This window comes from Vidua chalybeata, chromosome 8 (assembly GCF_026979565.1).
Source record: "Vidua chalybeata isolate OUT-0048 chromosome 8, bVidCha1 merged haplotype, whole genome shotgun sequence".
Lineage (NCBI taxonomy): Eukaryota > Metazoa > Chordata > Aves > Passeriformes > Viduidae > Vidua > Vidua chalybeata.
Window position 1 is genome coordinate 2,326,739 of NC_071537.1, and position 25,867 is coordinate 2,352,605.

At 43.3% G+C, this 25,867-nt stretch overlaps 1 protein-coding gene across 2 annotated transcripts in view; it reads right to left on the minus strand.

Annotated features, from left to right (window-relative positions):
- PTPRE (protein tyrosine phosphatase receptor type E) overlaps positions 1 to 25,867 on the minus strand; it is a 97,270-nt gene that overhangs the window by 68,045 nt on the left and 3,358 nt on the right. Inside the window, exon 1 of one of the 2 annotated variants that reach the window (XM_053949197.1) lies at positions 18,806 to 18,875. The exons of the other annotated variant lie outside the window; for it this stretch is intronic. The gene's annotated coding sequence lies outside the window, so the exon portion shown is untranslated. Of the gene's footprint in view, positions 1 to 18,805; positions 18,876 to 25,867 lie in introns of those variants that run through there. 2 annotated transcript variants of the gene reach the window in all.

Genomic DNA, 25,867 nt, shown 5'->3' on the forward strand with positions numbered 1-25,867 from the left:
AATGACTGACTGAAGCTACAACAAAGTGAAATTCCCTCTCTTATTCACCAGAGGACCTGGCCATGTATTTGTATCCCAGGGAATATCAGAGAAAATCTACTTTTGGTATTTTTATATAAATACTAAAAAATAATATAAATATAAATATAAATATAAACATAAATATAAAATATTCAGGCTGATCAATTACTGGCTGAAGCTACAACAAAGTGAAATTCCCTTTTTTATTCACCAGAGGACCTGGCCACGTATTTGTATCCCAGGGAAAACCACAAGTAGATTTTCTCTAGTATTTTTATACAAATATTTTAAAATATAAATAATATAAATATTCAGGCTGATCAATGACTGGCTGGAGCTACAACGAAGTGAAATTCCCTTTTTTATTCACCAGAGGACCTGGCCACGTATTTGTATCCCAGGAAATACCAGAGCAAATCTGCTCGTGGTGCAGTCAAATAAAACATTCCATGGACAGCCTCATCACACCCCCCTTGCAAACACTGGGGGAGGATGGAAGGGGAAGTCACAGGAAATCTTTTTTTCCTGCAATTTTCCCTCTTCCCTCCAAGTGCTCGGTCAGCAGAATGCCACGGCAGCTTCCATGGGCCAGCCCAGCCTGGGGAGCCGAGGCTCAGCTCCTTTCCCTCTCCCCAAAAGCTGCCTTGGACACGTTGTTGGCAGGAAATGAAATCCAAATCCCATCTTCAGGTGTGATGGGCAAGGGAGGAAGAACAGAAATTCTGTGTTTGGGGAAGATGCACAAAGCTGAGACAGCAGGTTCCCTTGGAAAAGCGACCAGGTTTTTATCTGCCAGGCAGAATAATTGTAATTATTTTACATTTTCAGGCTCTGGAGAACTATTTCCAGGCGTTTGAAAGGACCGAGATCACGCTCTGAGGGATGGCAAAGGCCTTTAAAGCCTTTAGGATGTACAAAAGCAAGGAGCTCACACCCTGGGAAGGCAGAGCAGCACTTTTTGAGCGGGGTGATGGGAAGGGAGAGGTGAGGGGTCAGCCCTGAGCTCTGTGCCCGTCACAACCACAGCCCTGCTCCTCTGGCCATTGCTAGGCGAGGAAAAATCGGGAAAGCAGCACAGAAACGTGATGGCCCAGGAAGATTTTTGAACTCGTAGCCTCCGTAGATGGAGGAGCTGAACTGGTTTGCTGGCCAGAAATCGCCCTGGCAGCTGCAGAGCCGTGCCCTGCTAGCCCTGGTTTTGTGAGCTCCAAGTCCATCTCTGCCCACCAAGAGGGGAAAATGAGAATAATTTGCTCCCACAGCTCTGAGCTCGGCATGTCTGGCAGGACTGGGAGGGTTATCCCAGAGATCGCAACCTTGGGAGGCACTGGGAGCTTCTCACACACTTCTCCACCAAAAAAAAAAGTAAAATATATTTTAAAAAAATATATAAAATATGTAAAAAATATAGATACGTAAAAATAAATTTAGATATCTATTATAATATAAATAGAATATAAATATATAACAATAATATAAATTATATAATATACAAATGTATTATATGCATAATATATACATATATTATATGTATTATATATATTATATGTATAATATATATAATATATATATAATATATACAATATATATTACATGTATAATATGATATGATATAATATGATATAATGATATTATATAATATAATATCAAATATAATAAAATAAAATATATAATAAATATAATATAATATAATATAATATAATATAATATAATATAATATAATATAATATAATATAATATAATATAATATAATATAATATAATATAATATATAAATTACATTATAATACAATATATAAAAATATTAATATATCGAAATAGAAAATATATAAATAATATAAATATATATAATGGAAAAGAGATAATCTATAAATAAAAATAATTTAATTATATATTAATTAATTAATTAATGTATTCATCTGCAGGGAGAGAAAGAGCTGCATTTCCTGCCAGCTCTGCAGTCTGTGCCTGAAACTCATCCCTTCCTTGCCCATCCCATCAGGAAGGGACGCTTGCCCGGGGGCCGCACGGGTTTGGTGCTTGGGATCTGCTTTTCCAGCTGAAACCATCCTCATTTTCCAAGGCAGCTGTGTCAAAAAGCTGAGCTCAGCCTTAGCAGAGGCAGCAGCCGAGCAGAAATGAATCCCATCCCCAATTCTGCTGATTCCGTGCTCCAGCAGGAGGCTCAGGGGGAACTCTCTCACTCCACAGCTCCTGAGAGGAGCCAGGCTCGGCTCAGAACAGGGGCAGGAGGAGAGGGCACGGCCAGGGGAGGATTCACTTGGGTACCAGGGAAGATTTCTCCAGGGGAAGGGTTTGTCCAGCCCTGGCACAGAGTCCTGAGCCAGTGCTGGAGTCCCCATCCCCGCAGGGACAGTGCTGCAGGAGTGGGTGGAGTGGATGATCTTACAGCTCTCTCCAACCTTAACAAGTCTGGGATTTTAAATATTCCAACTCTGCCTTTCCTGAAAGGCCAGGAAACAATCACGCTCACGCTGCTGGAAAAGAAATTGGACAAAACAATGGGATTGGAACTCATTTCTGGCTGATTTTGCACCTATTGCACCGGCTTAACTTTCTGGTCATATCACAGAACTCAGCTGCATAAAGACACATATAGATATAGATGCAGATATATGTATAGATAGATTAATATATATATATATTTTTTATACTTATATGTAAGTATAAGTATATATAAATATTTTATATTTTTATATATGTACATGTGTATAGACATGTATAGATATGTATAGATTTATAGATATATTTTTTATATTTATATATGTATGTGTGTATACATATCCATATGTGTGTGCATATATGTATACATTTATATATATTATATTTATATATATGTACATGTATATATATGCATATGTGTGTGCATATATGTATACATTTATAAATATAATTTTTATATATGTGCATATAGACATGTATAAAAGTGTGCATATATGAATAGATTTTTATATATATTTTAGATTTATGTACGTATATATATATGCATATGTGTGCATATATGTACAGATTTATATATATATTTTAGATTTTTATATATATGTATGTGTGTATGTATATGCATGTGTGTGTATATATGTACAGATTTATATATATTTATATATATATGTGTATAGACATGTATATATGTGTGCATATATCTATAGATTTATATATATATTTTAGATTTATATATATGTACATGTGTATATATATGCGTGTGTGTATATATGTACAGATTTATATATATTTTATATTTATATATGTATGTGTATAGACATGTATATATGTATGCATATATCTATAGATTTATATATTTTTTATATTTATATATGTACAAGTATATATATGCATATGTGTACATATATGTACAGATTTATACATATTTTTTATATTTATATATATGTATGTGTATATATGCATATGTGTGTGCATATATGTATAGATTTATATATATATTTAGGTATATGTACATGTATATATATATTTGTGTGAATATATATATATATATATATATATATATATATATATATATATATATATATTTGAAGTATATATTTCTGGAGAGCAGAGAGTCAAGCCTAATTATCACCAAAACTCATGGCCACTAAACTTAGGTCAACACCAAGTCAATCCTACTCTGCAAAAAATGCACTGAAAAATAAGAACAGACCCCAAACCCACACAAAATGGAGCCACGCTGGCTCCCAAGGGACCTTCTGTCCACAGGTCAAGTACAAACTACAAAGTGCTTTTGTAGAGATGAAATTAAATCATAAACATCCTATTAAATTAACCCCAGTATGTCTGAACAGAACCTTGCCAACCAACTTAAAATTCTCAGAGATACCTCGAATTTTATTTTATGAAAAATTCTTTAGTGTTACCATCTACTGATCCTGGAAATTCTGGTTTCCCTCTAGCACACCCAGAGCTCTGATTCTTTCAAGGAAACCAACTAAAGGCATTAACTAAAAATAAAAAGCCAACGAGATCAGCTTAAGCAGCTTCCTTAAAAAACATATCCTATTTCACAGCACGCTCATTAATGGAACAGAAGTGATATTTTGATATCATGATTAAGAACAGTTCATTTTGAGCATCTTGCTCACCAGCAGATCAAGGCAATTAACTGGCAATTTGCTCACTAAATGACTTCCCAAGATGTGCTACTGAGATAAGGCAAAGCCCTTTTTAAAGTGACTTTGAGCCAGCAAAAGATGGACCTGCAGGGAGTGTTTTTGTAAACAATGTACAAGTCGATTCTTCAGTAGTCAAGGAAAGCTTCTGCTTCAGGAGTCATGACAAAAGAAATATTAATTTATGTGGAACAGCAAGACACTGGGGGGTTTTCTCCTTATTTCCCAAACTATAACCACTATAAATAATGCTGTGATGGAGAAACATGCAAAACATCTTTTTTTAGAAAATATAAAACTGAAGTTCTTGATTTCTTTGTATTTTAGGAGAGGGGGTGTGAGCTGAGAGCAGATAAATCCCTTTTCCTGCCCTTTACTCTTTCTGCCCCACCACTCAGTGCTGCTTCACAAGGAGCTGTGCTGGCTCCTGGATGACAGAAATAAAAAAAATGCCATCCTTCAGGGGCTGGGAAAAGGGAGGTTTAATGACTCACAGTGAACATTTCCTGGTGACATTCCAGGGAAGGATCTCACACCCCTCAATCCCAACCAGCACAAACTGGTGAAACAGGGGAGGGTGCAGCAGAGCTGGTCACAGAATCACTGAAAGAACGAGGCTGGAAAAGACCTTTGAGATCATCAAGTCCAACCTAAACCCAGCAGATAGAAAGATCTTGAGAAGGATTTGGATCTCTGCCCACCCCTACTGAAGCCCCAGAAGCCCAAACCCTGTGCAAAGGGCAGAGGCAGGAGGGCCCAAGGCAGGGCTCAGAGCTGCAGGACATTTCTGACCCAAAACTGAGGTTCTGGTGGCTCAGCTCAGCCACATCCTGCACCCAGGGGAGGTGGCTGCTGCTGAGAGCTGAGCCCACGGTGTCCCCACACTGCCACTGAATTTGCCCACCCAGAGCCAGCTTTTTGTTCTGCACTTTGGGCTAGAGCTCAGTTTGGTGTTCTCCACGACCTTCCTCCCCAGCTCAGCCCTCGCCCTTCTCCTCCAGGTTGTTCTCCACATCCTCACCTTGAATTTGGCTCTGGCCAGCCCCGGAGGCTTTTGGATGTCCCTGTGCAGTGCAGCCCTGCCCTGCAGCACAGCAACTGCTCCCAGATGGAGCCATCTGCCACCATCTGCCACCGTGCTGAGCGAGCACTTCGTCCCCTCAGCCAGAGGTGCTGCTCTGCTCAAAAATGATGTGCAGAGACCTCACTGCCATGCTTGGCTGGACTCAACCTGCCTGCAGAGCTTGCTCCCCGCTGCAGCACAGATTTGGTCTGGAGCGCCCTTGTCGGCAGCAAGGGGGTGATATGAGATGGTTTCAGTTTGAAACACTCATTTTGTGCCGCGGTTTTGGTTTGTTGATTTGAAATTTGGCTCATTTTGAGAATTCTGCGTTAATGCTCTCAGGAGTGTGGTGGGTTCAGTGTTGGCTAATCACCGGAGTACTCATGTCCTGCTGGGAGGTGGGATTAGGAGAAAGGCAAAGCAGCTTCAAAACTTGAGAAGGGTAAAATTATAAGGGTATAAAGGCAAATTAAAAGAAAAATGTATTAACAGTAACTAAAGGAAAGTAATAAGAATTAGAACAAAACCTTTAGAACACTTCTCCTCCCCCTACAACGTTTTCTTTCTCACTGACAATGTAAAGAAAGAAAACTTAAAACTTTATTTAGTTTACTACCTCTGGAGGTTTATTACCTCTAGAATAGTCTTTGATGTTATCACCCCAAAGTCCTGAATGAGCTCCTGGAAGGTCAGGAACCTGCAGAACCGTGCCAAGTTTCAATATCTACCTCAAACAAGCTTCCACAGATGTGAGCTTATTTGGTAATCGTCTGCACATCAAAATAAATCATTTTTTAAGGGCCCGGGCCAACGTAAACAGGAAGAAAACATTGTGTTCAGAGGTCAGACTTTGCATGTTTTCCAGGGTTTTGATGTCCTAAGGATGTTTGTTAGGATGTTTTGGATGCACACAGAATACAAAATCAGGACTTTGTTAACCAACATCCAGCCCTTGTACTGAATCTTTAAAAAACCCCAACAGAAATTGCTTTTTGATGAATAGAAAAAGCTTTACAAGCCTCAGTTATTCCAGCAGACTGCAATTGCTGATGTTTTGACCATTTGCCTCAAGCACTCGAGGGAGATGAACTTGCAAATGCCACCACAAGTCAGTGCAGCAGAAATGGGAACAGCTCAGCCCGGATGCTCCCTGACAGGAGTGCAATTACATCCCAAAGAGTCCACAGCCTCTCCTCAGAACATCAAATAAATAAATGAATGCTTGGATCCAGTTTATTTGTGCCCCAAAAGGGTTTTTTAAGCCCCCTTTTCCACCTGACATGAATTCATTGCTTCTGCCATAAAGGCTGCACGCCCTGTGAGAAACCTTCCAAGTGATTTTCAAACTGATCACAGCAAAGCTGAGCTTGCCAACGAGCTCTGGACACCACTCAGGCCAATCTTCCGTGGAAAGCTGGGCTTTAGTTTAGGTTTTCCAGGAACTGTCAAGCAGATTCATCAGTATTTCATGAGTGTCTTTTAGAACAGTAATTATGAAAATGACTTTTGCTCATTAAGGAACTTCCTTTCCCGCACGACTGAAATGACAACACTGAGGCACTCGCTGCTCCTCCAGCTTTGGATAAACCCACAGAGGAGCTGCAGGAGGTGAAGCTGCTCCAGACCTGAGCTGGCCAAACCTTTCCTGGGTTATCCTGGCAATCTCCTGGCCATGGAACTCCCCTTCACCTTTAAAACTCCAGGGAACACTGGTTGGGGGAGCCTGCGAGGGTTTTATCGAGCCTGGATAATTTACAGGAACTTCTACACCCTTCCCTGGGCAGCAACACAACAGAAATCCCATTTTCCTGGAGATCCTACTTCACTGTGACACCACAGGGTGGTAGCACCACGACAGGGATGGAGAGCAGAGGGCTCTCACGCAGCATTTGGGGTCCCACTCAGCTGCAAACTGGGGTGTTTGATGTTCCTCTAGGAAGCCTTTTTCACCCAACCTCCCCAGAGCCAGAAGTCACAAAATCCTCATTTCCAGCACAATAACAATTTGTACTGGAGCTCCAACTCCTTTCAGTCACTTCCCAGCATCTGAGCTGGATGAAACAATGGAACACAGAGATGCAACACAGATGGCTTAGAAGTCATTTCAAACACCCAACTGTTGTGGGTTTTCACCACAAAGGCAGAAAGTGGCTCTTAATAAAGCTGGGTGTGGATGGCTGCCACCAACTCCATCATCCCAACAGCCTAAAATTCCACGAGACTCAGCCTGAACACAGCCCCAGACCAGTCATTTATTATTATTTACAGAGCCACAGAACACAGTGGTTCCAGAAGATGGTTATAACCATCTTTTTACTTTTTACTCAATGTAAGAGTCCATTAAAAATAAGAAAAAAAAAAAAAGAAATTAAAGGCTTGCCCAGCTTTACTTCCTAAGTGTCATTTGTACTTTGAATATACAGTTTTGCTACAGCCTAATGTAATTTTACAGAACAGCAATCCATGGATTCTCAGTTCAAAGTCTGTGAGCAACTTCTCATTGGAAAAAATGAGAATCCACTGCAGACCTGAAGAAAGATTCAAGCATCAGGAATGTGCTCCAGGAGAGGACGCAGCAGGGAGAAGAAGGAATACCTGCCCTCAGGAGACACTTTGCCTTGTGTGTCTCACTGCTGTTGTTCCAAACACCAGCTTTCAGCTAATCACCTCGATTGATCAGCTTTAGCAGAAAAGAGCACTGAGAATTCATGGATTTGATAGCAGAGCAAGAGATGAGCACGAGGTTTGGGAAACAAGGCTGGAAGAAAAACAACCAAACCCCAAAGCCTCAAACTGAAACACTCAAGTGTTGCCCCATCCCTGGAAGTGTCCAAGGCCAGGTTGGACAGGGCTTGGAGCAACCTGGGATGGTGAAAGATGTCCCTGACCATGCAAAGATTATAACATTTCAAAGTTAAATCCCCAAAAAAACCCAAAATCTCATGCTCTGCAAGTGCTGAGCATGGCCCTGTGTCCCCCTCCAAGGATCTGAGCAACCTCTGTGACCTCCTGAGGGTCAGCTCCTCCACAGGAGCAAACACTGCTGCATTCATTTAGGGAACAAAAGGAGTATTATGGGAAAATCTGCTGCTTGCAGTTCTGGTGTGACATCATCAAAAAGGGCTTTTTGCTTCACAAAAAACAGGGAAATTTGGACACTCTGTAAGCAAGCAAAAGTTTCAGGATTTCTTCTTTGAGAGCAGAAGAGTCATTTTTTAAAAGACACAACTTTTTTAGGAAATAACCATCTTTATATTGTGCTTAAGGACTTTGCTCTGGTTTTCCCTCTTGAATATCAGATATTAAAAGCTCATGGCATGGTCCCTGAATTCCTACAACTGCCTGAAATCACACGGGGAAATTCTGCCCCCAGCAGACTGGGGAGAGGCCTTAAAAAACGTGCCAGCCCTAAATTAGAGCTGCCCAAACTCACAGAACCATGGAATTGTTTAGGTTGGAAAAGCCCTCCAAGATCATCAAGTTCAACCATGGCTCCCAAGGCCACCACTGCCCCATGTCCCCAAATGCCACATCCACAGGGCTTTAAATCCCTTCAGGGATGGGGACTCCACCACTGCCAGGGCTGGAATTCCTTCCCATAAAGGAATTTTCTCAAGTATCTACCCTAAACCTCCCCTGGCACAACCTGAGGGCAATTCCTCTTATGCTGTCCCTTGTTCCTTGGGAGAAGAGACCAACCCCAACCTCACAAGAGCAAGAAAAAAAAATCTCACAATCTCCTCTACTGCAATTTGTTCTTCTCCCAAAACAAGAATGTAGCGACTTTTCAAGGCTCTGGGAAAATTCCTTGCTCCTGCCAGCCTCCCTCTCTCTGTTGTTCCTTTGCCACCTCAGCTGGGACATCAAATTCATCCCCTGAAACTGCATTTTCCATGATATTCCTTGGATTTCCTCAGGCTTCTGTGCTGATCCAGGGTTTATGCCTCAGCAAATAACCAAAAAGAAAGAAACCACCAGAAATGTCATTCAAAAAAAGTTAAAAAAAAGTTATTTCTTCTCCTCCTTAGTCGTTATTGTGGAGTACACAATTAAATTGTAGCACAGTCTTTTTTAGGAAAATGTTCTCTTCAGTTTTTAATATCTACACTGTATTAAGATCACCTATTTAAAAGATAATTAAAATAACATAACTCTATTTACAAGCTATGCAACACTTTCCATTTTAACCCATTTTCTTTGGGAATTTCTGCAATAGGTGCATTTCCTTTTTGGAAAAAAAAAAAATAAAGAAAAAGGTATTTACATGACTTTTTTTTTTTTTCCCCCCAGCTGAATGAGATTGCAAAAACAAAGCCCTGGCTATTTAAATACAGCATCCAGAGAAGCTATTTCTGGAAGGGCAGTGTTTACACTTTGGACTACAACTCATTGAGGAGATGTACAACAGCAGTGCTTGAAAAGCTGCTCTGTAATTGGGATCTGAGGCTCTAAAACAACCAAAAAAAAAGGTAAAACTCTCCTTCATCCTCAGCTTCCAGGTGAAACCTCAGCACCACATGAATATGCATTTTGTATTTTATATACAGCATCACAAGTTTGTGAGGCGCCTCGGGACCGCTGAAGAAGGCACGGAATAAATGAAAATCATTTTAATTAAAAGCAAATTAAAGGGTCCTCTAATCCAGGCAGCGGCAGCAAATCCTTGGAGAGTTTTTAGGACGAGGCTCCTTGAAGTTCCATCGCTTACAACCCTCTCTAATTCCAGTTTCCTTCCCTGATTCTCCCCAAAGGAGGCTCGGAAACGGCACGAGATCAGGTTTATTATGAAAATTCTGCTCTAGTTGCTAAAAAAAGCTTTTGCTCCAGTTTCTCAGTGGCCAGAGGCGCTCGCACCCTCGCAGAGCAAATAATAAAGGAACGACAAAGGCAACGTTTGTGCTCTCTGCAGGGGGAAAGAAGAGACAAGATTCCATTTTAGGCTTTGAAGAAGTCATTTCAGCACTGATTAGGAAAGTTGGAGCTCCTTGACAGGAGGCCTTGGAAATGCAGCACAAAAAATCAACCACGAAGGGAAATGTTATCACAGGAATGGCTTCAGATTAGAGAAGTCACAAGGAAGGAGAATGTTGACAACTGAAATGAAATTATTCCTGTGCTCTTCTCCACTGCTGCTCCTCTGGCAGGAGCACGTTGCTGGGAAAATCTCCCTGGTTTCCCCCTGCCTGTCCCCAGCTCACCGTTGCCAATCCAATAAATTCCAGAATGAATTTACAAACGCTCCCAAAAATAAACAGGAAGCTAAACCCAGTCATAGTGTTTAGTTCTGTCTAAAAGGCATTTTAATATGTATTTATCTCCTTAAATAACTGAATTCCTCTGCTACGAGGAAAAAAAAAAACCCACAAAAATCTCAACCTTGAGGGAAAGAATCCAAACAACTGAACAAGAGGAACAGAAAAAAAAGAAAAAAAATTGGGCAAAACGCCTGGAGAAACTCTGCTTTGATTCTGACACATGGGAATAAATGGGAAAAAAAAAATTCAGCTAACCCTTCTTTTAATCAAAACATCTTCCATCTCGTGTGCAAATTTCAACAGCTGAGAAAGCATCCTACTCAATCTCCCCAAAGTGGTGTCAGCATGTTTTATGTAAATACTGCTTAACAAGGGATGGGTGTTTGCAGCAAACACTCTGACTTCTGCTTTAGCAGCTCTGGATCCACCTCTGGATCGGAGGAATTGGAATTCTGGAGAGGATAACAGGAGATGTGCACAGAGGAAAGGGTTTTTTTTTTTCCTTTAAATAGTCAGGATGTATTTGTTAATGAGGGGTTTTCAGTGGTTATTTAATAAATTACCAGGAGGAAAACATGATGACTCAGCTCTGTGCCAGTCTGTGGCACAGAACGTCTTGGGAACGACTTGAAATGGCTGGAAATAAATTGGGGTTCGGTGATGTTGTCACCCTGAAAGGACCCCGGGAGCAGGGCAGCTCCCTGGGACAGTCAGAGCTGTGACACAACAGGAGCAGCCCCTGCTCTCCAAGGGGACACCCAGGGAAAGCGGCAAATTCCTGTCAGAAATTGGGGTTTGGGCAATGCCCCACCTGCCAGGGGCACTGCTGGCCCTGGGGCACTGCTGGCCCTGGGGCACTGCTGGCCCTGGGGCACTGCTGGCCCTGCTCCCCCCAGCCCCCGTGCCCTCCCAGGCACAGCTCTCCTCTGGGTCCTCAGTGGCCCAGCAGGAACGGGATTTCACTCCTCCTGCTCTGCTTCTGAGCTTCTGTCCTCAGGGGCACCTCCAGATACCAGGCACCTCTCGGGATGTGGCCATCTGAGCCACCCCATAGCCATCTGCAGCACCCCATGGCAATCCCATAGCCATCTACAGCACCCCATGGCAATCCCATTGCCATCTACAGCACCCCATGGCAATCCCATTGCCATCTACAGCACCCCATGGCAATCCCATTGCCATCTACAGCACCTCATGGCAATCCCATAACCATTTACAGCACCCCATGGCAATCCCATAACCATCTACAGCACCTCATGGCAATCCCATAACCATCTGCAGCACCCCATGGCAATCCCATAACCATCTGCAGCACCCCATAACCATCTACAGCACCCCATGGCAATCCCATAACCATCTACAGCACCCCATGGCAATCCCATAACCATCTGCAGCACCCCATAACCATCTACAGCGCCCCATGGCAATCCCATAACCATCTAAACCACCCCATGGCAATCCCATAACCATCTAAACCACCCCATAACCATCTACAGCACCCCATGGCAATCCCATAACCATCTAAAGCACCTCATGACCATTGGAACCACTCCACAGCCACCCCAAAGCCATCTGAAAGATCCCACAGCCACCTAAAACACCCAATAGCCACCCCATAACCATTTAAAACTCCTCATAGTGATCTAAAACACCCCATAACCACCCAGTAATGATCTAAAGCACCCCACAGACAGCCCATAACCACCTAAACCACCTCATGGCAATCTACAACACCCAGCAGCCACCTCATAAGGATCTAAACCACCTCACAGCCACCCCAAAGCCATATAAAGCACCCCAGAGCCATCCAAGAGGCATCTAAAACACCCCATAAACATCATAAAACATGCCACAGCCACACAAAAGCAATCTAAAATACCCGATAGTGACCCCACAGACATCTAAAACATCCTAAAAGCCATCTAAAACACTTCATAGCCCCCTAAAACACCCCATAACCACCCCACAGCCCTCTAAAACATCCCACAGCTACCTAAAGCATCCTATGACCACCCCACAACCATGTAAAACACCCTAAAAGCCATCTAAAACACCTCACAGTCCCCTAAAATACCCCATAACCATCCCATTACCCTCTAAAGCATCCCATAGCCACCTAAAACACCCCATAACCACCCCAAATCCACCTGAAACACCCCACAGCATTAGGGAAATGTTCTTTTCACTGTCACACAAAGCAGGCACAGCTCCCAGCACTGTTAAATCCAGCGTGCAGCACGTGCAGGGATACAAACAGCACAAAAACAACCACCAAGATCAAAGGATTTCTGTTTTCCAACCTTCCTCTCCTGTCCCTTCCCCTCCCTCTGCAGCTGAGAACTCCCTCAGCCACCCTGCACCAGTGTTTGCTGTGCCAGGCCAGGAGAATATCTGGGTTAAAAGAAATAAATTCATTTTAAAGTTAGCATGGAAAAAGCCCTGCAGAATGAAACACTTCCCTGATGGGATTTACAGCCTGAAAAAAAAAAAAATAAATGTTCTACATCCTCAGAGAGCAGCAGCTCAGGGGCATGAATAAGTAGCTGAGAACAGGCAAAAACCTGTTAATAATTTTTGGAAGACAGAATTCTTCTGGAAGAAGACACTGACATAACCACAACATCCTTCACTCAGACAGACCAGCAGCAGTTCATTTATTTCAGCTCTGTCTGTCTCCTCTGGTTAGTTTTTAACTTTTCCTGTCCAAAAAACCTCTGTCCCATCCTGGCTCCCTGGGGACACAAGGGAGGCCAACAGAGCAGGCAGACTGGGATGGGTGAGGCAGCTCCTGATGGAGCCAGGGAAGGGCAGGTCCTGCTCCCATCCCCACCTGGAGCTCAAGGAGTGCACAGACTTCACAAAAATTTTGCCCAGTGCGAGGGAACAGAAGCACAAACCCCCTTCCCACCCTGCTGCAGCCTGGGATCCACATCAGATCCCTGATAAGAGTGAATTTCCCTCAATTCCCCCTTCCACATCCCACATAATGCATCTCTACTTCACCAACACCAGCGATTGTGTTCAATGTGATTAAAGGAATACATTTTCCCATCAGCTGGAGCGATAGAAAAGCTGTTCCCAAAGCGATAACACGAGGCTGGGGATGGCAATTCCTATTTTTCACTCTCCTCAGAATGTTATCAGCGTGGAGGAAAGGGAACTTCCAGATAAGCACACACAATCTCTCCTGTCTGAGGCGCTGAGTTTTATCTCGGGGGGGGGGGGTTTCTCACCATCTCCCACCTCAGCTGCAGGAAACATTGGAGCATTGCCCTCATCTCCATCCTGCCAGCCTCTCCTCAGCCCCAGCCGTTCCAGGATCCACCAGCAGGACCCAAGGAGCTGTTTGGTCATTTTGTGATGTGCAGGAGATGTGACTTCCCCCCACAACTGGCAATTTTCATTACCCAAGTCCCGTGATGCCAAGCTCACCCACAGCCTTTTCTTCCTTTAGTTTTTAGGATTAATGTGATGTGAATAAACCGTTTCTCTGCCTTCCAGCTTCCCATACTGAGCCCAGTGGAGAGGACTTTTCCTTGGAGAAGTGCACAGGAAGGAGGACAGCACCCTCCAGAGATGCTTTGAGGAGCAGAAATTGGTTCCAAGTTTGTTTTTTTTGTAACACTGAGGGGATAAATTAAAAGTTACTGCCCTCAGGGAGCATTTCTTGTTTGCATTTAGATAAAGTTTCCTTCATTTGAAGATTTTTGGGTATGTCCTACAGAGATTTGACCTTTTTGCTTGGATGCTGCTATCCTGAGACCTTCCTGCAGAAGCCAGCCCAACTATTTGTCCGATGTGGGAGATGAAAACCCAGATTTGTATCAATTTCTGCTTATTTCAGCCATTCTTCAGTACAATGACCCAAAAAGAAATGGTAAACTCCGTTCTTCCTTAAGTCCTTATTCCTGCTGGCTCCAGGAGCACTCAGATGTTCCTGTTCAAAGGCTGGATAAACAGCCAGAAATCCAAATGGAGAACAAAAACTTCCCGTGGGAGGCTGAAACAAAATTGATAAAACTCCTCACAAAAACACAAGACTCTCACTGTTCTGCAAATTCTGATGAGGAAGGAGCTGTACAGCTCCAAGCTGAAACCCAAAACGTGCTGGAACCCTGGATGCTGAGAATTTTCAACTTTCTGTGCTGAAGGGCACAGACCCACAAGAAAAATGCTGTATTAGACCTGAGGCTGTGGAGAAAGCTTAAAAATTGATTGCTAGCACTGGGATTGTGGGTGTGGAGTTTGGATAGAAGTGTGTGATGTCACAGGGTGGAAAACACAGAGTTTGGGGTTTTAGAATATAGCAATACATATGGGGCAAGATGGAGGTTTTAGGGTGATGGCTGGTCCTTCTCCATGGGTTTGGGTGGTTTTGTGAAATTGGACAAAAAAGTCCTCATTGTGGGCATGAGTGATTAGTTATTGGGTTAAAAGTGAAAATAATTTAGGTGTCATTTCTTAATTGGATAGTTTAGACCTCGTAACAAGAGACAGTTGGCCATTTTGTAATTGTCAGTAGAACGCTGTAGAACTCACAACTTGTAAAACAGATAAGAAATAAGAAACATCTCAGCCTGAACGTGACCTATCCTCTCAAGTGCCTTCAACCCTGACCTTGGCAGAAGAAGAAAAAAGAAGCCAAGAAATGGCAAAAATGAACGTGGAAAAATCTTCAGAGAGCTCCAGGAGTTGCTCAGGGCTGAGGATGACAGCGAGGGCAGTGATTCCTGTCAGGACTTCCAGTCATGACACATTTTTACAGAGAGAAGTCCACAAATGACAGGGATTTAATCTAGAAGCAGACTGGATTCTCCACATGTGGGAAATGGATTTACAGAAAATTTTCAAAGCTTGACAGAAGGTTCACATAATATATATCTGTATGTAAACTCTGAGATAAGAAATACTAACTTAGAAATACTATAGAATAGGACAGACATTGTTAAGAGAGAAATGAACTCGAAACAAGTTGTAAAGGGTGGCCTTTTAAATAAGACTAGATACCTTAGAGAAATAGAATTATGATGATACATTGTAGTAAGACTCACAAAGAGTAATTTCAACTAATTAACCATTTACAATGTAGTGTAACAACAGCTAATAAACCAAGAAACACTTAAAATTGTAATTAAAAAATAGTTAACTTCTAATTGCAATAGCGTAAATTACAACATCTGTATTGTCTCACCCTTCACATAAAACAGAAAATGGAAGAAAAGGTTTTAAAAGACCTCTCAGTTGCCCCATCTCTAGGTCAGAAAAAGGCTTAATCCAACATCCATAGGCTCCCACCCCTTCAGTGGTGGGGAGTTATGCCCAGCTTTTGGCACAGGCTCTGTTTTTGCACAAAGAAAACACCCTCTGTGGCTTGGTTGCTTCTGAAAGGCTCAAATAACAGAGCCTGTCTTTCAGATGAACTTTTCTCTCAAAAACTGGTGGCCAGATGTGCCTACACAGATGGATTCAGCCATGAACGACACGGAGCTGGGAATCCATCAGCTCAGAAAGGCCTTGGATGCTTTTGGGCAGCCACAGCTTCTCTGGGCACAGCATCCAAGGCCTTTCTGAGCTGATGGATTCCCAGCTTGGAATTATGGAAAGGTTTGGGTTGGAAAAAAATCAAAAATCATCTCCTTCCACCCCCTGCCATGGCAGGGACACCTCCCACTGTCCCAAGCTGCTCCCAGCCCCAGTGTCCAGCCTGGCCTTGGGCACTGCCAGGGATCCAGGGGCAGCCACAGCTGCTCTGGGAATTCCATCCCAGCCCCTCCTCACCCTCCCAAGGAATAATTCCTGCCCAAAATCCCATCGAAATCTGCCCACTGACAGCTTAAAGCCATTCCCTCTGTCCTGTCCCTCCATGCCTTGTCCCCAGTCCCTCTCCAGCTCTCCTGGAGCCCCTTCAGACCCTGGCAGAGCTCTGAGCTCTCCCTGGATCCTTCTCCTCTCCAGGTGAGCCCCCCCAGCTCTCCCAGCCTGGCTCCAGCCCTTGGAGCATCTCCATGGCCTCCTCTGGATCACTCCAGCAGCTCCACATCCTTACCCATAACTGGTTCATTCCCAACTCCATGAATTATTTCACAATTAAAACAGCACAGAGTAAATATTTCATCCCAAGATCAGCACAAATCTTGGTGAAACCGACTCTGCACAGCCTCAGTTGGCTCCTGGCGGGTCCTCGTGGGCCACGGGCAACTGAGGTCAACTCAGCAAGAAAGAACATGCAACACATTTGTTCCATTTGTTCCCCAGAAACATCAGGACAGGACAGCCAAATGAAAAGCAGCAGGATTTTCCTTTTAAATGCTCGCAGTAAAAAATGCTACTGAAGGCATCAGTGGCCAGGAGGCCTCTCCCAAAGAGAGGAGCAGAAAACGAGGGGTGACGAGGCCCAGGCACAGCCCACCCACACACAGCAACCACGGCTCGGCATTCCCAGCAAGAACGCTGCTCCTTCTCCTGGAAAACAGCCTCGGAAAACGCCCCAAACCTGCTCAATGAGACCAGGCTGGAGTGAAATCCAAGTGCTTTCCTTGAGGCTGCAGCGAGGGATCCCTGCCTGCTCCAGGGCATGCAGCTAACACCAAAGTGCATCTAAAATAAAGCTTTGCCAGCAACCTGCAGCATAAATTTGTCCCTTAAATTTGACGTTATGAGAGGGTGAGAGGAGAAGTAATTCAGATTTCTGGATCGCAAGGCTGTGATATCATTTTAGGCCTCTCTAGGATGCAGGATTTTGAAGATTCCTCATCCATACAGATCCAAGTGGAAGGAGGTTTTAAAGACTTGATCCCACCTGGCTACAAGCTCATGGACAGGCACTCAAACAACACCAGCAGAGACATTCCCAAAATAAGGAAAATTCCCAAAATAAGCAAAGCTAGCGATCCACTTAGAATTTTCTTATCCTGCCCAGGACATCAGGTCAGATATATTAAAGGCTATTTCAAAATAAAATGCAGTAGGAGCATCCCCGAGGCCCAATAACAATATCCTTTCCCCATTGTCCAGACTTTGTTTGCTTGGGAACAAAGCACACAGATGATTTTAGCATTCCAGAAATTTATAAACAAGGGATGCCCTGTTTGCCTTTTCCTACAGAAAGCCACACCAGCATAAACGTGTTCAATACCTGCTTGCACGACTTGGGAAAGATGAGATAAATAAAGAGCTCTCAAGGAATCCAGGAGCAAAGTGGGCTGTGGGGATTCTGTATGGAGAAATCCTCTTTTTGGGGCCCAACAACACCAGGGCATTGCTGCCATAAACACGAATCTCGCTCAAGTATTTAAATTTATTCATAATTAAAATAAATACTAAAAAAATCCAAACTAAAGAAACACACCAACCCTGCTGCCCCAACGACCCCAAATTTAATTTTACTACAACAATTACCTAGTGTCACTATTTACTGTCCTGACACAACCAGAATTAATTCTGTATTTACCATGCCTCAGGCTTGAGGCTATTTTAAGGAGCTGTTATTTCCCAAATTCCTATTGCCAAACATCCCATGTTGCAATTAGACAAGAGTTACGGCTTTTAAAGACTCTGACCAAAGAGCAACAACATGATGCAATTGTTTAGATGTTTCCAGGGAGACTTAAAAAGCCAGAAAACACCTGGTGCTTTTAAGAGCTCCTCATGGGAGTTCTTAAACACAGAGCTGGAAATTACACAAATGCCTCTGTGGTTTCTGAGTGTTTTCAGCCTTGCAAATTAACAGAATCTCTTTAATACCTTTGATAATTTATTAGCTCCTGCTGCAAACCCCTAAGCAGCAAATCCCTGCTGCCACCAGCTCTGCAAATGCATTGCTGCCCGTGATATTTCTGTGCTGCATCACTCCAATCCGTGATTTGAGGTGCTGAAAGCAGCTTGAAAAGTTCCTCTTCTGCCTGAAATCACAATGTTTTGCCGTGCTTACATCCCCCAGACACAATTCAGCAACGCATAAAGAGCTATACAAAATGATAATAATATACATAATGAATATTATAATAATATATAACAATGATAATATAATATAATATAATATAATATAATATAATATAATATAATATAATATAATATAATATAATATATAATATAATATAATGTAATATAATGTAATGTAATATAATGTAATGTAATGTAATATAATATAACCATAATAGTTATATATATAACTACATAAAACTATAATAAAAACCACCAGTACTACAAGGAATTTTTAACAAAAGCATCATGCCCTCCTGACCTAGTGAGATTAAGGAAAAAAAAAAAATAAACCTCAAATCCATAAAACACAACCACAAGCCCCCAAAAACCAAGAAATGTCATCACCTGCCTTTGGCTGAGGGAAGAGGGGACTTCCCCTACGCTCCTGCCTTGCCCTGCCCAGGATGGAACAAATCCCTGCTGAACGGGCTCATGTTCCCCCTTGGGCTTTGTTGCTTCTGTCCCCGAGGAAAATTCCAGTTTCCCTGCAGGGATAAAGGCTCCTGTGAGCCCGGAGGCAGCGCCCATGAATGGCTGCAGTGTTCAGAGCCAGAGCCAGTCCTGCTCCCCAAAACAATTGGTGTTTGTGGTCCTCAGGCAGCAGCCCTGGGCATCAGCAAAGGGCTGCTAGCACCTCGGGGAGAAAATTCCAAGAGAAATACAATGTTTTCCCTAAAAATCCACCTTGTTTTTTGTTTCACACTTTCTCCAAAAATCCACCTTTTTTCTTTTCATACTTTCTCCAAAAATCCACCTTTTTTTTTCATACTTTCTCCAAAAATCCACCTTTTTTTTCATACTTTCTCCAAAAATCCACCTTTTTTTTGTTTCATGTTTTCTCCAAAAATCCACCTTTTTTTTGTTTCATGTTTTCTCCATAAATCCACTTTTTTTTTTTTTGCTTCCTACTTCCTCCAAAAATCCACCTTTGCCTATATCCTACTTTCCCCAAAAATCCACCTTTTTCGTTTCATACTTTCTCCAAAAATCCACCTTTTTTCTTTCATGTTTTCTCTAAAAACTCACCTTTTTTATTTCGTATTTTCTCCAAAAATCCACCTTTTCTTTGTTTCGTATTTTCTCCAAAAATCCCCCTTTTTCCTTTCATCCTCACACATCCAAGCAACTCTCAACAGCCACCACCAAAGCCATGGTGGGAAATGAGCTTAACTAAGTGAAAGCTACAGCTCAGCCACACTCATGGCATTAAAAAACGAGGGCAGATCTTGCTCTGAAAATCAATTTTTATGACAAAATGTTTTATGCACATAAAGTCACACGTGCAAGGTGTTTTCTGTGTTCAGGCTCTGATTATTCAAAGCAGAAATTCAAAGCCCATCGCCGTCACCAGCTCCGAATTCTTCCCTGGAGCTGAGGGAGGGGAAGAGCAGAGATGGATCCTCCAAACCCCGTCCTTCAGGTGGGATTTTCACCCCCACTCGCCCTGGGCATCCCTCAGCCCTCACTTCAATTCCTGCTTCTCCTCATCCCAAAAAGCTCTGCCTTTCCCAAAACCTCTGCTCCCCAGCAAAGCCACTTCCTCCCCTGGGAACTAAAAACAACCGGCTGAAGTTTCACTCCTAATCAAATCCCACCTTGCTTTATTCCCATTCAAACCCTCCATGAACTTTCTGTAACTGTTGGTATTTGTACAGAAATCACACCTTAAAAATATTTTCCTCTACTTTGTCTTGTTCTTTTGGTTTTGATTCATTTCTTTTGGTGGTAAGAATCAATTTCTTTGTATAGACATAAATGTGTGATAAATGCACAGCGCCCAACACCAAAACTCCACCAGTTTATCTCCCAAACTCCTTTCTCTCATCAGAGAGTGCGGATCAAATATCTTTGAATAATAAAATGGTCATTTAGGATGGTTAAAGGTGTCCAAAGCACTGCTGGATGGACACAAAACAGCCCAAGACATGGTTTATGCCCAGCCTCAGGAGAGCTGAGGCACCAAATTTAAGAGATTCAAATACATCTAAATCCGGGAAAAATTAAAAATGGTTAAAAACCATTTACCACACTTCTGAAAAAAAAAAATAAATACCCAGCTGTGAGTGCATTTCCAGCTGAAAAAATCAGCCCACCATTGCCTTGTCCCTCCCCCAGGCCTGCACAGCTGGGCACAGCTCTGCACAGGCTGTCTGGCAGGACAGTTCCTGCCTTTGCTCCTTTCCCACGCCCCGGAGCTGGTTCCCATTACAGCTCCCAGTGCAGCCTTCGGAATGAGGGGGAAAACCCTCAGGGATGGCCTGGCCAGCCTGAAATCCCATTCCAGGAAAAGTGCACAGAGCAAAACTGCCCTGGAAGAGCCCGGTCAGCAGCAGCATCCAGCACGGATGAAAAAACAGAAATGCACAACTCTGCTCACAGAGAAAGGGCTCAGTGATTTTCCAAGGAAATTATTCAGGTTTCTTCCTCGGGAAATTCTGGTAAATGAGGCCAAATTTCAAGGGCAAATAGTTTGATGCAGTGCAGGAGTTCTGGAGCTTCTTCAGGACAAATTACAGCTCGAGTTACACGTGCACAAAACTGATCAATAACTTGGGCAGCTCACAGTCAAAGATACTTGTCTTGAGGGGCCCAAAAGTGACCCCAGGATTTGAGGTTCCTCCTTGAAAAATGCCCCATTCTGACAAAATCAATTATCTCAACACCACAAGCTCCTAAGTCAATTTCTAGTAGTTCAAACTATGTAATGTAAATAGGTCATTATTTAAATATAGTTCCCTGTTTCCACCTTTTCCTTTCCTCCCCGCCTTCCCAGAAATATTTAAGGCTCTACAACTTCCTCTCCCCCCACTTCTGCTGGGAACCAGTGCTGGAGTGGGAGGATTGCCTGTGGAAAACAGATTAGAATTAAGTGTTGGATCCATGGCCTTAAAACGTGCCCTCGGCTGAGTTTTTAATTTGGGCTTTTCAAGATTGATCAGCACACGTGTAATTTAAAAGCAATTTGAAGCAGCAAGGTAGGGAGTTGGACTTAAAATTAATGAGCTTTTGACATCTGCAAACAAAATGATAACATGAACCCATTTAAACTCAGGCCTGTGTTTAACAGGGAGAGCATCTATCATTTTAACGTGGCCACACAAAGGCTTTTCTGCTGCTATCCAAAAGCTGTTCCACCACAATCCTGCTCTCAGCAGCAATTTGCAAACTTTGTTCTATCAGATTAGTAGAAAGACAGGCTGCAGATCAATTAATATCATTGAATAATTAAATGTTTTAAGTGACAATCTGCAGCATGATTGAAGACATTCATGAAGCCCAAATTTAAATTAAGCAGATTCAGTCCCTGAGACATCTAAACCCACAGAACACGGGGTACAAACATTATTTATGGCTTGTTTAAATCAGGAATTTACTACTCAGGAAAGGCCCAGCACTGCAGCTCTAGCAATCCACAGCATATCCCAGCAGAAACCAAGACTAGGAATGCAAAGGAAAATAAATCCTCCAAGGACAACCAGCAAAGATGACAAGATTAAAGGGCAAAAGACAATCAAGATCGAATTCACCAAAAGAAACAGTGTGCAGGCTGAGGGGAGGGTTAGGAGTGAAAACTGGAGCTGAGGAATTACAGCTCTTGCTAAAGAAATATTTACAGCTCCTTTATCAAATATCCTGCAAACCAGAGGTCTGTAAGCAGGAATTTTCATCGTTGGCTTCAAGTTGTGATCATGCTGCCTTTCATTTACCAGAGTTCGATTTTCTTCTGGACGAAAAATTCCATGAAAAGAACCAAGGGAGGTAAGAAATGACAGGAGCAAACTCCAAGATCAAAGCAGGCGTGGTGTGAACCTCATGGAGCTTGGTCCCACCTTTGGGAATTCCCAGACAGGACAGCAGCAGCCCCTGTGGGATTCAGGATCTCAGACAGGGAACAACCAACAACTCCTACAACCAACCCAAAGTCAACCACTCCATCCTCACCCCAGCCCAATCACCCCACAGCCTCGTAGAAGATAAGAGATTTCAGGATTACAAATTTCCCTGGGTAGCTGCTCTTCAAAAGAGCCAGGAGAGAACTGGGTTTTCTTCTAGAGAAGTCTCCATAACATTAACAAGAAGGAATTCTCTCCCTCAGTAAACTAAAGAAAGACTATTCCAGAAGTAATAAACTGACTAAAATTTTAAATTTTGTCAGTAAGAAAGAAAAAAAAGTTGTGGGGGGAGGTGAAACGTTCTGAAAGTTTTGTTCTAATTCTTATTACTCTTCCTTTTAATTAGTGTTAATAAGGTTTTCTTTATATCATTTTAAAATTTTGAGCCTACTTTGCCTTTCTCCTAATCCTACCTGACAACAAAAAGTGAGTACACTGATGATTAACCAGCACTGGGCCCACCACACTCGTTGCTGTGTTGGAAAGGGGGGTTTGGAACCATGGAGTTCCCAGTTCATCCCAGTCTGGCTCAACCAGAATTGCTCTGTGGGTCTGCAAGGGGCACTGGGATGAACCACAGCAGCTCCAGTTCAGCTCCCTCCAGAAGTTATTCCAGGGGAAAGAGACTGATTTTGGTGGAAAGGAAGAAAACTCAGAACCACAGCAATTAAGGGAACACCAGGAACGGAGGGAGCTCAGGAGGGTGAGATCTTGCCATGGATGTGCAGTTGGGTATTTCATTCTAAATTATTTTCTCCAGAGCAACAAAACTTACAAGTCAGAGGTTTATCCTCCAGCTGCCCTGATTATGTGTCCTGATCTTCTAGAAGTGACATGAGTAACACACTTTTCACTTCTTCCCTTGCAAATCTGTTATTTGCTTTCTCTTTAAAATTCATTGTCCTACTAAACCAAAGCCTTTCCAAGTCCTCATTCTCCCTGGTGTTTGTTGCTGCTGCATCCCTGTTTGTGTGTTATCTTCAGGGAACAGCTGTTCCAGCTGCTGGGGCATCCTCACACTCCTGTGGGAAAGAGCTGCCTCTTCCCAACACAGAAAACCCAAAATTGTCACTTCTATCGCCCAGATATTTTTTTAGTTTATGTCTCATCTCACTTCTGCCTGATTTACAGTTTGTATTTTGTCAGACCTCTCATTCTTACCAAAAAAAAAAAAAAAAAACTATTGCTGTACCTTAGAAAAAGGAAATCTTGGGTAAGACAAGCTTTCAGGACTGAACACTTTTTCCTTTTTACAGAGGGGATAAAAGGGATAGAAAACCCCAGGACTGAGTTGTCGTACATTTCCCAGTGACAGCCCACCATCACTGCAAGCAACAAACTAATCCAGCAAATTTCTTCCCAGGTTTATTCCTCCCCTCAGCCAGGAAACACCTTTGAACACAGGCAGATCTCTGTGAGCAGATTTTACTTTGCCATTTCAGCACTGAGTCAGTGCCAGCAGCCAAAGGGGAAAGGGCATTTTTGGGGCAGGGGATGTCATCCTCTGCAGGAAGCACAGAGGATTTGGGAAGGCAGAGGGATATCAGGGATGGAATTATTATTATACCTGCAGCAAGTCGGCTGAACATGCCTTAAAAATACACTCCATGATGTGAACAACTCAAAATTAAATCCTGTAAAAACACTTCAACAAAATGCTGCTGCTGAGCTCCTCCTAATCGCTGCCTTATCAGTATCTCAACTCAGCTCTGGCTTACACAAGTATTAAATATATTTGTACAACACACCTGAAGAGATATCAACATTTCAGCAAGAAGTTTGGAATAAATACAGGCAGGTTTTTTTTTTATTATTATTAACACTTAGAGCATTTGGGGTTGTGCAATTCAGATCAGACAGGACAAAAACAACACCAGGATGAAACCCTGTGCAGAAAGGCACAATGAGCAAAAAAACACAAGATAAGAGTTTAAAAAGATGCAGAAATCCTGCACAGAGCATCCACTCCTCATTCAGCCCAAACTCTGCTGCATCACATCACAAATCAGCACAAGCAACACCCAAACCATTCCCTGAGAACACTGGGAGCCCAGAAAACCAGAGCCACATCCAGGGGAGCCATAAACGCTCCACCAAGACCAGGCAATTCCAAACTCCTTCATAATTCATGGAGCCAATTCACAGCACTTCCCATGCTGGGCACAGAACGATATTGCAGCTTACAGAGGGATTCTGCTGCCATTAATATTGCAGCAGGAGATCAATAATGAAATGCCCAGCAAGGAGCAGAGAGGTGCTCACTGTGGGCATCCAAACAGCATCCCTCGGGTCTGGCTGCTCTGCTGCTGCTCCCCAGCCTGCAGGGATGCTGGAAAAGTGCAGCTTCCCTCAAAAAATGCATCCCCCCCCAAAAAAACTGCAGCCTCCCGCCCCAAAAAACCTGCAGCCTCCCCCCCAAAAAACTGCAGCCTCCCCCCCAAAAAACTGCAGCCTCCCGCCCCAAAAAACCTGCAGCCTCCCCCCCAAAAAACCTGCAGCCTCCCCCCCAAAAAATTGCAGCCTCCCCCCCCAAAAAAAACCTGCAGCCTCCCCCCCAAAAAAACTGCAGCCTCCCCCCCCAAAAAAACTGCAGCCTCCCCCCTAAAAAAACCTGCAGCCTCCCACCCAAAAAAAACTGCAGCCTCCCCCCCCCAAAAAAAACTGCAGCCTCCCGCCCCAAAAAAAACCTGCAGCCTCCCCCCCAAAAAACCTGCAGCCTCCCCCCCAAAAAAACTGCAGCCTCCCCCCTAAAAAACTGCAGCCTCCCCCCTAAAAAAAACTGCAGCCTCCCACCCCAAAAAAACTGCAGCCTCCCCCCTAAAAAAACCTGCAGCCTCCCCCCCAAAAAAAACCTGCAGACTCCTCCCCCCCCCCAAAAAAAAAAACTGCAGACTCCCCCCAAAAAAAACCTGTGGACTCCTCCCCCCCCAAAAAAAACCTGTGGACTTCCCCCTCAAAAAAAACCTGTGGACTCCCCCCCAAAAAAACCTATGGACTCCTCCCAAAAAACCTGCAGACTCCTCCCCCCCCCAAAAAAAAACCTGTGGACTTCCCCCTCAAAAAAACCTGTGGACTCCTCCCCCCCCCAAAAAAAACCTGCAGTCTCCCCCCCCAAAAAACCCTGCAGCCTCCCCGGGGGTGCTGGATGAGGAGCAGAGTTGGAGTCTGATTCACCAAACCCACCCCATTGTGCTGCTCCCACCTCGCTGTTTTTAAAGGAAATGTGGTCCCTTCCTGCCAGCCCCCCTGGAATAAGGATGGAATTGCAGCTTCTACCCAAAACATCTGTTTTCAACCTCCTCGCCTGAGAAATGTTCATTGCATGTCCAGATACAGAGTAATTCACTTTAAATGACCATTTAAAGGCAGTTTTTTTCCACCAAAACATCACCATTCACTGATGACACCACACACGGGATCTCCAGCTGCTGCTAAGCCCTGCCATAAATCCATGCTGAGGAATATTTTGGGAACAGAGATTGAAACACAACATCACTTTTACAAAATGCCAGCA